At 43.9% G+C, this 13554-nt stretch overlaps 1 long non-coding RNA gene across 1 annotated transcript in view; it reads left to right on the top strand.

Moving 5' to 3' along the window:
* Positions 1 to 7190: 7190 nt before the first annotated feature.
* Positions 7191 to 13554, top strand: part of LOC142109070 (uncharacterized) — a 109804-nt gene continuing 103440 nt past the window's right edge. Inside the window, exon 1 of the long non-coding RNA XR_012680270.1 lies at positions 7191 to 8517. This is a non-coding gene — a long non-coding RNA (uncharacterized LOC142109070). The remainder of the gene's footprint in view (positions 8518 to 13554) is intronic.

The following is a 13554-nucleotide window of genomic DNA, read 5'->3' on the forward strand; positions in this document are numbered from 1 at the left end:
ATCCCCCCCCGCCTCTTCCTCTTCCTGTCAGGTTTTTTTTTAGGTGCCCATGGAGTTGGGCAGTGTTTTAGTACTGTAGGTAATTTTTAACTTTTATTTTATTCTTTTAACTTTTTTTACAGGTGGCAGAGCTGGAGTGTGTTCTAATATAGAGAACACACTCACAGCAGGGCAGCGCAGGCACTACCCTGTCAGATGAGAGCCAGCGGCTCTCACTGACAGGGACAGGAGGAGATTGAAGAAATTGGTGCCTGAATTAGGAGTGACAAGCGGTCTCACGGACTGCTGTCACTCCTGGAGCCTCCCCGATAACCGGCGCTGCCACTGCAGGCATAGAGCGCCGGTTATCGGATACTGCATTGACGGTGGCCATCTTGGATTTGGAGGAGAGGAGAAGGGGGCTATACCAGGATCCCCCCTCATACATAGACGGGGGCATCTGGTATTATCCGCTGCGGAGACCTCCCCTGGAGGTCTCCACTACTCTGCCACATAATACTTTTAATTTTTTATTCAGACACAGAATCGCTGCAGAGGCAGCATTACTGAAGGGGGGGGGGAGCTAACACATAGATCTCCCCCTCCTTCCAGAGAGAGAGATGGTTTATCCAAGTCTTCTGGCGCCAAGGAGAAGCCCGGGAACAGAGAACAGATCTGAGGGAGCAGGCACCAGGATACTGCTGTTGGACTTCTCCCCTGTTTGGCCTATGGGCTAAGTATCTGATTTATTTAAACACATATTCTGTATTGCTTTGTACAAGTGGGCTAGTAGGAGTTATATTATAGTTCTCCTACTTGCTTAAGTATTATTTCGTGTTTAAAATTTTAGAAGTACAACTTTTATATCTAGATTAGTTGATTACTTGTAGTTTACACTTTTCTCTCCACACATTTATATCTCTCTCTCTACTCAGCTAAATTTAACAATTTAAGTCTGTGTGTTTGGTGTGCCTTCCTTTATTAAGAAATGTCAGATAAGGGAAAGGGCCCTATTGCAAAATATTTTACATGTTCTAAATGTAATGTAAAATTACCCTGTGCGCAGGAGGACCCGTTGGCGCTCTGCTCTGTCTGCGAGGCAGGGGTCCCCTCTGCGCAAACCCAGCATATTGCAGCCCCACTGACGGAGGAACCGGCCTGGGTGACCTCCCTGTCACAGTCGGTTTCCTCTTTAGCACAGATGGTTTTTCAATCTAATCAATTGCTATCTACTGTGGCTACTTCGGTGGCTAATAATACTAGTACTCAGTTGGGCCTCCCTGTTACGACAGGTTCTATTGGAACGTCTATACCAGGACCTTCCTCTTCTCATACAGACCAAGCCCCTGTTCCCACAGAACCGGCATGGTCTGCAGCATTTATAAAGGGTTTGGATAAACTAAACCAGTTACTTGAATCCCCAAACATTCCGCCTGCTAAAAGAAGGAGGCCTAGATCTGATAATACCCTTATGGTCCTTTCAGACTCTGAGGAGTTTTCAGATGAGGGGGAAATTAATTCTGATCCTGACCAGGTTCAACCTTTGGAACAGGAAGAAAGCTCTAAAAGCCAATTTATTAATGATTTGGTTTTAGCAGTGAGACAAGCGTTGGACCTCCCAGAACTACTCCTAGAGACAGAAGTCTATTTAAGAAGGCCAAAAGAAAGGCTATCCGTTTTCCCCCTTCCGTAGAGCTTAAGGATATTGCAGAAGGAGCCTGGAAAGAGCCTGATAAGAGGTTCTCTGTTCCCAAAAGGTTCTCTTCCCAGTATCCATTGCAGGAGGAAGATGTGGTTCGCTGGGAGAGTATTCCAAAAGTGGATATTCCAATAGCCCGATTGGCCAAGCACACTTTACTTCCAGCTCCAGGTTCTGCATCTCTGCAGGATGTCAATGACCGCAGAGTAGAATCCCAGCTAAAATCTATATTTGCGGCTGCGGGTTCTTCCTTTAGGCCCACATTTGCTTCAGCTTGGGTGGCTAGAGCCATGGAAGCATGAGCAGACCAGCTGGCAGAGGCCTTGCAGGACTCTGATTTACTTCCCCTGGCTTTGCATTTGAAGGATGCATCGGTGTACCTTAATAAGGCGGCTCAGAACTCAGCGGCTTTATCCTCTTCTATTCAGGCTGCATCTATTTCAGCAAGAAGAACGTTATGGCTGAAATACTGGGAAGGAGATGCGGAATCAAAGAAGTCAGTAAAAACCATTCCTTTTTCAGTAGCAGGTTTGTTCGGCCCGGAATTGCATACCCTGATCTTACACGCAACGGGGGGCAAAAGCACTTCCTTGCCGGTATTCCCTAGCAGGAGCCGAAACCCTCAGGTCAGCTCCTTTCGTCAGCCCTTTCGGGGGACCTCCTTACCTAGAGGACAGTCCTTTAAAGGCAGATAGCCAAATTCTCGAGGCTCCTCTGCCAGGGGGAGATCCTCGTTTGCAGCTAGGCGCCAGGCCTCCAAGACCCAGGAGAAGCCTGCGTCCTGACGACCACTCTGTTCCGGAGGGGGCACCAGTGGGGGGACGTCTGTCTTTGTTTCAGGAACAGTGGGCAGCGTCCTCCCAAGATCCTTGGATTCGGGGTATTATATCAGAGGGGTACAGGATAGACCTGCTGGGCCCGGTCCCACGTCGTTTCTTCCTAACTCCGCTACCCCGAGATCCATCAAGAAGGCAGGCAATACAGGATTGTGTCGCCTCTCTTCTTTCTCAAAGAGTTATATGCAGGGTCCTAGATTACCAGAAAGGACAGGGGTTTTATTCAAACCTGTTTCTGGTCAAGAAGCCGGACGGCTCCTTTCGTCCCATCCTAAACTTAAAGGGTCTCAATGTGCACTTAAGGGTGGACGAATTTCGGATGGAATCCCTAAGGTCGGTGATAAACGGCTTAGAGAAGGATCAGTTTATGGCGTCTATAGACATAAAAGACGCATACCTCCACATTCCCATTTGGATCCACCATCAGTCTCTCCTAAGATTCTCAGTGGGATCCTTCCACTATTAGTTTCGGGCCCTCCCCTTCGGCCTCTCAACAGCACCGAGGGTTTTCACGAAGATCATGTCAGTTATGGCAGCATGTCTTCACCTTCAGGGAGTTCAGCTCGTGCCTTATTTGGACGACCTGCTCATCAAATCCTCCACAGAGAATTGCTTACATCATCACTTATCCCTCACCTTGGTGGTTCTCGAGGGCCATGGATGGCTAATAAATTTAAAGAAATCCCAGATGGTTCCGTGTCAACGCATGGTTTTCCTAGGGCTTATTATGGACACCAGCCAGCAAAGGGTGTTCCTACCTGTCGAGAAGATTAGTTCAATTCAGAGTATAACAACTCAGGTGTTGTCTTCTCCCAACCCCTCAATGCACTTGTGCATGCGGCTGCTGGGAAAGATGGTGGTCTCCTTCGAGACTATCCCCTTCGGTCGAGCCCATTCTCGTTGTTTCAGTGGGATCTATTGACGAAATGGTCAGGATCCCACCTACGTTTGGATCTCCAGAGGAACTCTATCTCCAAGGGCGAGAGAATCGCTTCAGTGGTGGCTGATTCAGGATCACATGACAGCGGGCAGGTCCTTCGCGCCATGGCCATGGATCATAGCCACGACGGATGCCAGCCTGAAAGGTTGGGGGGCGGTAATTCTGCACCTCCGGCTCCAGGGACTTTGGTCGGTTCAGGAATCAGCCCTATCAATAAACGTGCTGGAGTTAAAGGCTATTCTTTTAGCCCTCCGGGGGGCCCAGTCCCTCCTTCAGGGCCACCCTGTCAGAGTTCAGTCCGACAATGCCACGGCCGTGGCATATGTCAACAGGCAAGGAGGAACCAGGAGTGCAGCGGCAATGAATATTGCAGCTCAAATTTTGGTTTGGGCAGAACAATTTGTTCCAGCAATATCGGCAGTTTTCATTCCAGGAATAAAGAATTGGGAGGCCGACTACCTAAGTCGACACCAGATGATGCCGGGGGAGTGGTCACTCCATCCAAAAGTTTTCCAGTCTCTGGTTCAGAGGTGGGGTCTTCCGGACATAGATCTCATAGCCTCCAGACACAACAGAAAGGTTCACAGGTTTTGCGCAAGGGCAAGAGACCCCTTAGCGGTGGCAGTGGACGTTATGACAATGTCGTGGGTGTTCAGGTTGGGATACCTGTTTCCTCCGATTCCCATGCTTCCTCGCGTACTCAGACGAGTAAGGCAGGGCGGTCTGCCAGTAATTCTAATAGCTCCCTCATGGCCGCACCGAATCTGGTACGCGGACATAATCTCTATGGCGGAAGGACAAGGTTTTCGTCTTCCGTCTCGAGGCGACCTTCTTCTGCAAGGTCCCTTCCGTCACCAGAATTGGCTCGGCTCAGTTTAACGGCATGGCTGTTGAAGCCAGCCTCTGAAAGGCTAGAGGTTTTTCCTCCAGCGTAGTGAATACTATGATGCGAGCCAGAAAGCCAGTTTCAGCTCGCATCTATCACCGGATTTGGAGAGCCTACATCAGATGGTGCAAAAATAAGACATGTCACTCGTCCTCTTTTCGCCTCCCTCGCTTGTTGGCTATCCTTCAGGATGGCCTGGAAGCAGGGCTTCGGTTAGGTTCTTTAAAAGTTCAGGTTTCAGCTCTGTCAGTATTTTTCCCCCTGAAATTAGCGGATTTACCAGATATTAGGACTTTACTCCAGGGAGTCTTGCATATTCAGCCTCCCTATGTTCCGGCCACAGCACCATGGGATCTCAACCTGGTACTGGATATGCTTAAGGGGCCTCCTTTTGAGCCATTACTTGTGGCAGATTTGAAGTGGTTGACCTGGAAGGTCCTCTTCCTTTTGGCTATTGCATCTGCACGTAGGGTTTCGGAATTAGGAGCACTGTCTTGTCGGTAACCATATCTGGTTTTCCAGGAGGACAGAGCGGTGTTAAGAACCCTCCCTTCCTTCGTTCCAAAAGTAGTTTTGGCTTTCCATCTGAACCAGGAAATTGTAGTTCCGGTCTTCTCATCTACTTCCCATTCGGATCAACAGTCTATGGAAAAGTTAGATGTGGTTAGGGCTCTCCGCATTTATGTCAAGAGAACTTCTCAGATTAGACGTACTGATTCTCTGTTTGTTCTTTATGATGCTAGTCTCAAGACAGTCCATTGCAAGATGGATTAGGGCAACCATTAAGCAAGCTTACATAAAGGCTAACCGTCCTGTGCCGGAGAGACTTACGGCCCATTCCACCAGATCGGTAGGGGCGTCGTGGGCGGCGAGAAATGGGGCTTCTGCAGACCAGCTTTGCAGGGCAGCCACTCTGGTCCTCTGTCCACACCTTTACAAAATTTTACCAGTTTAATGTATTTGCATCTGCGAATGCAAATTTCGCTCGTAATGCTTTACGAGCGGGATTTTCAGAGTAGTCCCACCCTTAGGGGGCTGCTTTAGAACGTCCCCATGGTAAGCAGTGTCCCTCAGACTGGATGAAAAAGAAAAGAGGATTTATGTACTTACGTTAAATCCGTTTCTTTGATTCCGTCTGGGGGACACTGTGATCCCTCCCTTCTGCTTTTCTTCTGTGTGCTTCTGGTTGATTGGCCTTTTCTCCTTGGGGCTTTTTAATTAACTGACAGGAAGAGGAAGAGGCAGGGGGATAGTAGAGGGGAGGGGTCTGTCGGCAGTACTAAAAGTTAACTAGTTAGGTGCCAACTCCCCAAGCTCCCTCCACAACCCATGGTAAGCAGTGTCCCCCAGACGGAATCAGAGAAACGGATTTAACGTAAGTACATAAATCCTCTTTTTCTCTTGTACTTAGCCTTTATTTACCTATCACTGAAACAATAATCCCTGCATATCAGTTACATACAGTGTTAGCTGTCTCTTTGGCCAATATGTCAACATAGGCATTACCTATAATATTAGGATGTTCGTATACTTAATCAGGGTATGTGAGGTATGCAAATTGTCTATTGGAACCCAATAGTGTGCCTCACTGACTACATTAGTTGAATATTGACAAATATTATGCAAAATACTGTTATATTCAACAGTTTCTGTTTATCTCACGATATCATCCACATACTAGAGTATTTTTCTCTATCCTAGGGGGATGTTACAAATTTGTGTCAGAATCATTACAATAAGCTAGAGCTTTGATCCCTCCAAAGAGCCAGATTCAAGAGGTCCACCATGACACTTATAGCTCCTAATACATCCATACATATGATTGTCATGTCTAAATCAGAGGTTATCCAAAATATACAGTAAAGCCTCTTTTTCTTTGCTCCTCACTGGACCTCTGGATCTCAAGTTAACAATTTGGCTCAATTTTTCTCGAGACTTTAAACCATTGAATCCTACCAGAGTGGTTGTATACATTTTAATGTTAGTGCAGAGCCTGTCCTATGACAGATCCAACAGCACCTGTATCAACTATCATATATTCTCAATGGCTACAAATGATAACAGATATCGGGCTATCTCCTATAGAGACACTGCAGTCCCTTTCCCCAGACAGAACAGAGAGACTGATCACACCGACATACTTTTAAACATACCTTACAGGTGCAACCATTAATCAGTCTGCAGTCAGACTGGAAGATCAGAATATCCGGACTGGGCCTTATAAATGGAGCCCACCCTTCTCTCTCCATTTATATCCCAGGGACCCTTACCAGTTTTCTCCTAAAGCTGAGCACACTCTTCGGGATGCTCCTTCCCACACAAAACAATATCACTGGGGTTACCTGGGACATAACTGCTCAAAAATTCTATTCCAGTGTTTTTTTATCACAATATTTATTAAAACTGAACAAGAGTAATTATAAGTGCCCAGAGCTGCCACATATTAAACACAAGTCCATCTGTTCAGTTATTCTTCAAAGTAAACATAAAAACTACCAAAGGATCATTCCAAAAATTACTGATGTTCTGTTTAACTAGTTTGAAAGTAACTTTTTATAAGCACATCCATAACCTCATACAACCTTTATATATTAAACAGCATTTTTGGAAAGTAGTACATTAGATATTTTGATTGGTATTTGATTGAAATGTGGCAGTGACTAAGTATATGAGTTGGTTGAAATCTCCAGAAAAATGCCATTTTAGCTGAATACCTGATAAAAGAAAGGGGATCTTATTGTGAAAGTCCTGCTTTTTCTCTCATGAATGTGAGTGCAATTACAATTGTTTAATTTCAACACATACATATTGAGCAATAGTTCCTGAGTTCCATGGAAGCCCATCTAGGTCATAATTTGTGCAAAGACACCAAATATGACTCAGATGGTAGGTAACCTTCATATACAGGAAATGTTATTTTTCCTGTTACATTCACTGATTGCATAACCCCAGTACTGATTACTGGGAGAAATAGTTCATTGGAGTAGAAATTGTCCAAAACCAGAAGCTCACAGAGAAAATTACGATGCAAAAAATCTGTTGACACCAATGTTCCCTTTATTGAAGTAGATGCTTCGGAAGTATGTACTGAAGCTGTGCTCTCTCGCAAGGGTTGGTCGTGACCAAAGATTATATCCTTGCCCCTTTTTTTTTCTAAGAAATCTTATTCTGCATAAATGAATTATGATATCAAGACTTGTGAATTATTGGTCCAAAAAATTCATTTTTGAGGAATGGAGACATTGGTTGGAGGACACCCTGGATCACACTGGGGTTTCTACTGAACACAAAAATTTGCAATGATTTGAATTCGCTATGAAATTGAATCCTAGACAGGCACGATGGGCGCTTTTTTGTGTTTCTTACTGCATACAGGCCAAGGTCTAGGAAAACTAAGGGTAATGCATTGCGTCCAATTTTTTTTTAAAGTAACATTCTGAGATCTGAAAAAATAGCTATTATTCCTCACTCACAGATTTTAACAGCCTAGACTCAGAATCTTTCTGGTGAAGTCTCTTCAGGCCAAGCTCCTGAATATACCAAATTGTTACAACTCACCTGTCCCCGTTCCTGCACCGCGATCGCCTCTTTCTTCTGGGTCTCAGCAGCGCTGGTCACATGATCACACAGGGCGGGGAATTCAAACCTGCACTATGTAAACCCTGCTCTGACGTCTGGGCAGCGTCAGAGCAACTTCCTCCATTCCTGACTTGACGTTTCTCATGTACATGACCTGTTTGCTGACTACTCAGGCTCTCCTATCCCAGTGTACCAGACCCAGGCTTGTTAACTACGCATATCTCTGCATTCCTGTGTACCGACCCGGCAATCCTGACTACACATATCTCTGGCATTCCTGTGTACCGACCCAGCTATCCTGACTACGCATATCTCTGCATTCCTGTGTACCGACCCGGCATTCCTGACTACACATATCTCTGGCATCCCTGTGTACCGACCCGGCTATCCTGACCACGGCGTGGTTCATATCCATCTCCTGGCTTCAGTGTTGATCGTGAGCTACATACCGCATCCTTACCTCTAGAGGCAGACCAGTGGACCGCGACCTGCAATCCTCCGCAGCTAAGCCCATCCTGCCTTGCGGATGTTTATGGTCTACACCAAGAGGTTCGTTAGACTCCGCACCACCGGCCGGCCAGCGCTGATGTAGTGTAAGGCAAGTACTCCATATTATATTACTTAACGTTACATTACTATTACACAAATATACAAAATATACCACAATTTGGGTCATTTTAAAAATAATTTTAGCAAAGTAATGTTGTGCTTCTTATTGGACTACCTTCTGCTAAGCTTCTGGCTTCACTTTTTATCTTCAGATTACATGGTATTCCAGTAAATATTGTTTCTGGCAAAGGGTACCAGTTATTTTCCAGATTTTGGAATGCTTTTTGTTCTGATTTAGGGATCGATTTGTCTTTTCTTGCTCATATAATCCGCAGACCACTTGACAGCCAATCCCTGGATCTTTACCTGCATGACGACTCATCATAATATCTGCCTTGGGCAGAATTTACTTTTAAGAATTCTTCACACACATCTTCCGGTGTGTTGCCATTTGTTTTGTTTATTCCCTGTGATGGGAAAGCTGGAAGACGGATGAATTTCTACTTTTAAAAGACGCTTGATAGTCTGCAGAGCAAGCCCCTGCAGATATGGAGTTTGCGGCGTGCTTAAAATGCTTGTTTGTGACAATATCTGTTCTGAGAGCATCCTGATGGCTGTAACTGTCTGTGTTACAAGAGATGAGCTACGTGTAAGGAGACAAGGTCTATATAAACTATAGTGTAGATGTAGAGTGTGTCGGTCACTTGTGAGTATACTGACCTCCGTGCTGCAAATTTTACTGAATAAAGGATACACCTGATTTTATCTGAATCCTAGTCCGAGACTTATTACCTTGATACGTGTCATATCAACTCAAAATCCTTTTCTTTTTGTTCTCTGCTGATTTCTGATGCCCCTGAGGTTGAGAATGTTTCTGAATACTTAGAACCCTGTCGTTTCATAGCTGATTGCCAACACCTGGAGGACCTAATCATTCCCTGTGCTCCACTGATGCTCCTCTTCCCCTCTCTACGTCTGCTGTTCCATCCTGCCCTGATATCATCAAGTGTAAATGCGTCAACTGTCTAATGCTTTCATTACCTGGCTGTATTAGTCCCTTTGACAATGGCAGTGGAAATTCTTCCCCCCACCCCAAAAAACGTTTTGGACTTATACTCACAGGCACACCAGCACTTCTGGGAAATGTCTGAGTTTCCACATTGTCAGTCTTTGCCTGCTGACCAACGTATCTCCTAAATCTCACAGTCCTTGACCATAGTACTCCTACAGATCTACTAGTTTTTGAGGGGCTAAAATCATGAAAATATAGTTATTCATTTAAATAAGACACCTTCAGTTTAATTTGGAAGGTGTGATTTTACTGGAGCCCAAAAGACAATTATTATTTATTAGTTAGCAGTTATTATTTAGTAATAAACTGCAGCGGTTTGCCTGGGATAAAGTTCAAGACAATATGATGTTTAGACCATATTTGCTGACTTTTTCAAGTTGGCATCCGGGAGCTGCCTGGGGAGGGGCCCCGCCCTGTGACATAATGACGGAACCGCGTCATTCCCTGAGAATCGCTGCATTTTTAATCTAATTCTTCCCACTTCACTAGGAAGTGGGCAGATGCAGGAGACCTACCCGGAATCCGGGAGTCACCTGAACATTCCGGGTGAGTTGGCAGGTATGGTTTAGACTTTATCTCATAGTTGCCTACTCTCCCAGAATATATGGCAGCTCTCTCGGACTTCCAGAGAAATACACACGCTACCACATGCCTGCTGTGTCTCTTGTTCTACAAGAAAATGGCCACTTCCATAAACGGGGATATTTGTTGTTATTCATGTATGATATCATCTTTACTTCTATTGTTTGTTTTAGAATTAGTATTTAGCAATATAAAGATCAGAACTACTTAAAAATGGCTGCTGCTTTCCAGCTCACATATATAGTCACTACTTAGCCTTCTCCCCAATGTTTCCTCAAAATAACTGGCCAGTGAAATATTATGCACACTGGATATAAGTTTGTGTATATCTGTGCTTTTCTATGAGTGTGTCTGGCTGTCTGTTTGTGTCATAATTGCCTACTCCTCCTAAGTAGGTAGGCTAATCTCCCAGATCCCCGCTGCACATGCGCACACGTTTTGATGCAACCTTGCATACGCGTGTGGGTCTGGACAAGTACAGGCGCACTAGCCAGTATGTGCATATATCAGGGAACCGCAGAAGAATGTGGGTCCTTGAGTCATTATAAGGCTTGTATTACAATCCAGTAATTCGTCATTGTGCTTTTATATTTTTGAAGCAATTTTTTAGATGTCCAAAATGTATTTATTAAAGTTTGATAGAGAATTTTTTTTTATAGTTAAAGAAATTTAGGCCCAATTTAGCAACCCTATCAGCACCATAAAATGTTTATTGCAGTGATAGTGCTTTTTTTTGCTTTGCTTTTTTTTGCGATTGGGCCCCTGTGCTTCTGCACGGGAGACCTTATTATTTATTAAGCACTGCAGCAGTAATTGCACATCATGTAGAAAGTACTATAAGACGCCACTAGATACGCCCATATAGAGAGCTGGACACGCCACTTATTCAGGGCAGGATACGCCCTCTTTGGCAGCACAGTGCCTAGGTCAGTGTTGGCTAACCTGTGACACTCCAGGTGTTGTGAAACTACAAGTCCCAGCATACCCTTCCAGCAGCAAGCTGCTATATATTATTATTATTATCATTTATTTGTTAGGCGCCACAAGGTATCCGCAGCGCCGCACACAGTACTAACAGTAGACTATACAGGGTGAAACCATACAGAACAATGAACAAAAAGTACCAATACTTCAGAAACTCCGGCCAGTCATATGCAGTATGCTGGGACTTGTAGTTTCACAACACCTGGAGTGTCACAGGTTAGCCAACATTGTCCTAGGTGCTACCTGCACAATATCCCTGACATCATTTTATAAAACTAGGCCAAGTATGCTTTATCCCTTTTGTGTCAGAATAATAACAATATTATGGGAATAATGATGGCAGTAATAACATTATTCATAGACAATACATACAGGGTCTGGCTGGCAAATTTTAGACTCAACTGTGAGAGCTGAGTAAGCAGAATCATACTGTGTACAGAGTGAGACTATTACAGCTCCACCTCTCGCCCATCCTATTTCTTCCTTATAAGGTCTGTTTACAACAGTCTGTGGAGAACAGGCAGAAACAGCAGAGCAACAGTACAGTGCAGAACTTGAATGATACTGAGACGCGTTATCTTCAGCTAGGAAAAATAATGTCTGTGAGCACTGCCCAGCTTGGGGACATATGTATCACTACGCAAGTAGTTCCAGCAAGTGAGGTGAGAGCTGCAGTGCCTGGAGACGGTACCACTAATGGACAGATCTGGACTAATTTGATTTCCCAGAAGAAAAAGTTCCCTGCCAAGGCCCTGAGCCCAGTGCTTATCCTTATTGGAGTGCTGCAGTTGAGTCTTGGAGCTTCCCTGGCTGCTGCTGAGAATACTTCTCCATCGCTTGTTGTACGCAGTGGAGTGTATTTATGGGGAGGTCTCGTGTTCATGGCCACTGGAGTCATCACTGTCGTTACTGCAACTAAAGAAAGTATTATCAGGATAAAGGTCTGCCTTGTCAATCATGTGATAAATGCAACAGTTGCAGCCATTGGTATTGTCCTATACTCAGTCCAGCTCTATACGGAGACACAGGCCTGTTGGGTAAACAGAAATTACCAAGAAAACAGCAGATGCATCACTGTTAATACATCTTCAAGTCTGCAATATCACTATTATGATCGTGACACAACTACCTCTGTGTCTTCCCTGCGTGTAGCAGTTAACTCATTGCTACTCATCTATATTTCGGTGTGCTTGATTATCTCAAGCTATGTTATATTATTCAAGTGGAAATCTTTAAAAGAATGCAAATACTCCTTGCTTTGAAGTGCATTTTGAAAAAGGATGGTAAAGACATATCTGAGCTGTGTCGTACAGACACGTGATGCATTTTTTATTTTAAGAAGCCACATTTTACTAACTTTTGTATTTTCTGCTGGATCGCAACCTGTGATATGGCTGTTTACATTTATCAATATGTATAATAAATTGCTTTAGTATGTATAGGAAAGTTCATACAAAATCAACTTTCTGTACACGTTTCTCTATAATTGCAAAACATATTTTAAAACTTTTTATTGTAGTTCAAATAACAATTGCAACATTTAACCTAGACTGTCTTGTTCATTCATTTCTATGAACACAATAAATATTACAAAAATGTTATTGTTTTTCTGTAGATATCTATAGCTAGTTCCTTTTTTTTATGTTAACAATTATGTTATTGTCATTAAATATTATAAAAATAGATCACATTAAATTGGAAATGATAGAGGAAAAATGTTTTTTGTTGTTGTTTTTTTTTTTTAAAAAATCATATCATAAAAACCTATAACAAACTGATGGCTTTTTGTGTGTGCAAAACAATAAGCATGAAAGAGTTACTAAAGGGAGCAGAGATAATCTACTTTTTGGCCCTGTGGAAACATTTTAAAGAATCTCCCTTCGACTCTCACTCCACCACCTGGGGTCCCCAACTTAGATATAAGCAAGTCTGAAACAGATGAAGAACCAATGAGTGTTTTGATACAGAAAAATAAATATAATCTCCCTAGCCATAGTGCAGTGTTTAAATGGCCTCTACCACCACACCCTCTCCCTTTCCATAAGTACATACACCAATCAGCCACAACATTAAAACCACAATATATGTACAAAATTAAAAAATTTGATAGGGATCATCATCATCATCAGTTATTTATATAGCGCCACTAATTCTGCAGCGCTGTACAGAGAACTCATTCACATCAGTCCCTGCCCCATTAGAGCTTACAGTCTAAATTCCTTAACACACACACACACACACACACACGCACACAGACAGACTAGGGTCAATTTTGATAGCAGCCAATTAACCTACTAGTATGTTTTTGGAGTGTGGGAGGAAACCAGAGCACCCGGAGGAAACCCACGCAAACACAGGGGAGAACATACAAACTTCACACAGATAAGGCCATGGTCGAGAATGACCCCAGTGCTGTGAGGCAGAAGTGCTAACCACTAGGCCACTGGA

Source organism: Mixophyes fleayi, chromosome 12 (assembly GCF_038048845.1).
Source record: "Mixophyes fleayi isolate aMixFle1 chromosome 12, aMixFle1.hap1, whole genome shotgun sequence".
Classification (NCBI taxonomy): domain Eukaryota; kingdom Metazoa; phylum Chordata; class Amphibia; order Anura; family Limnodynastidae; genus Mixophyes; species Mixophyes fleayi.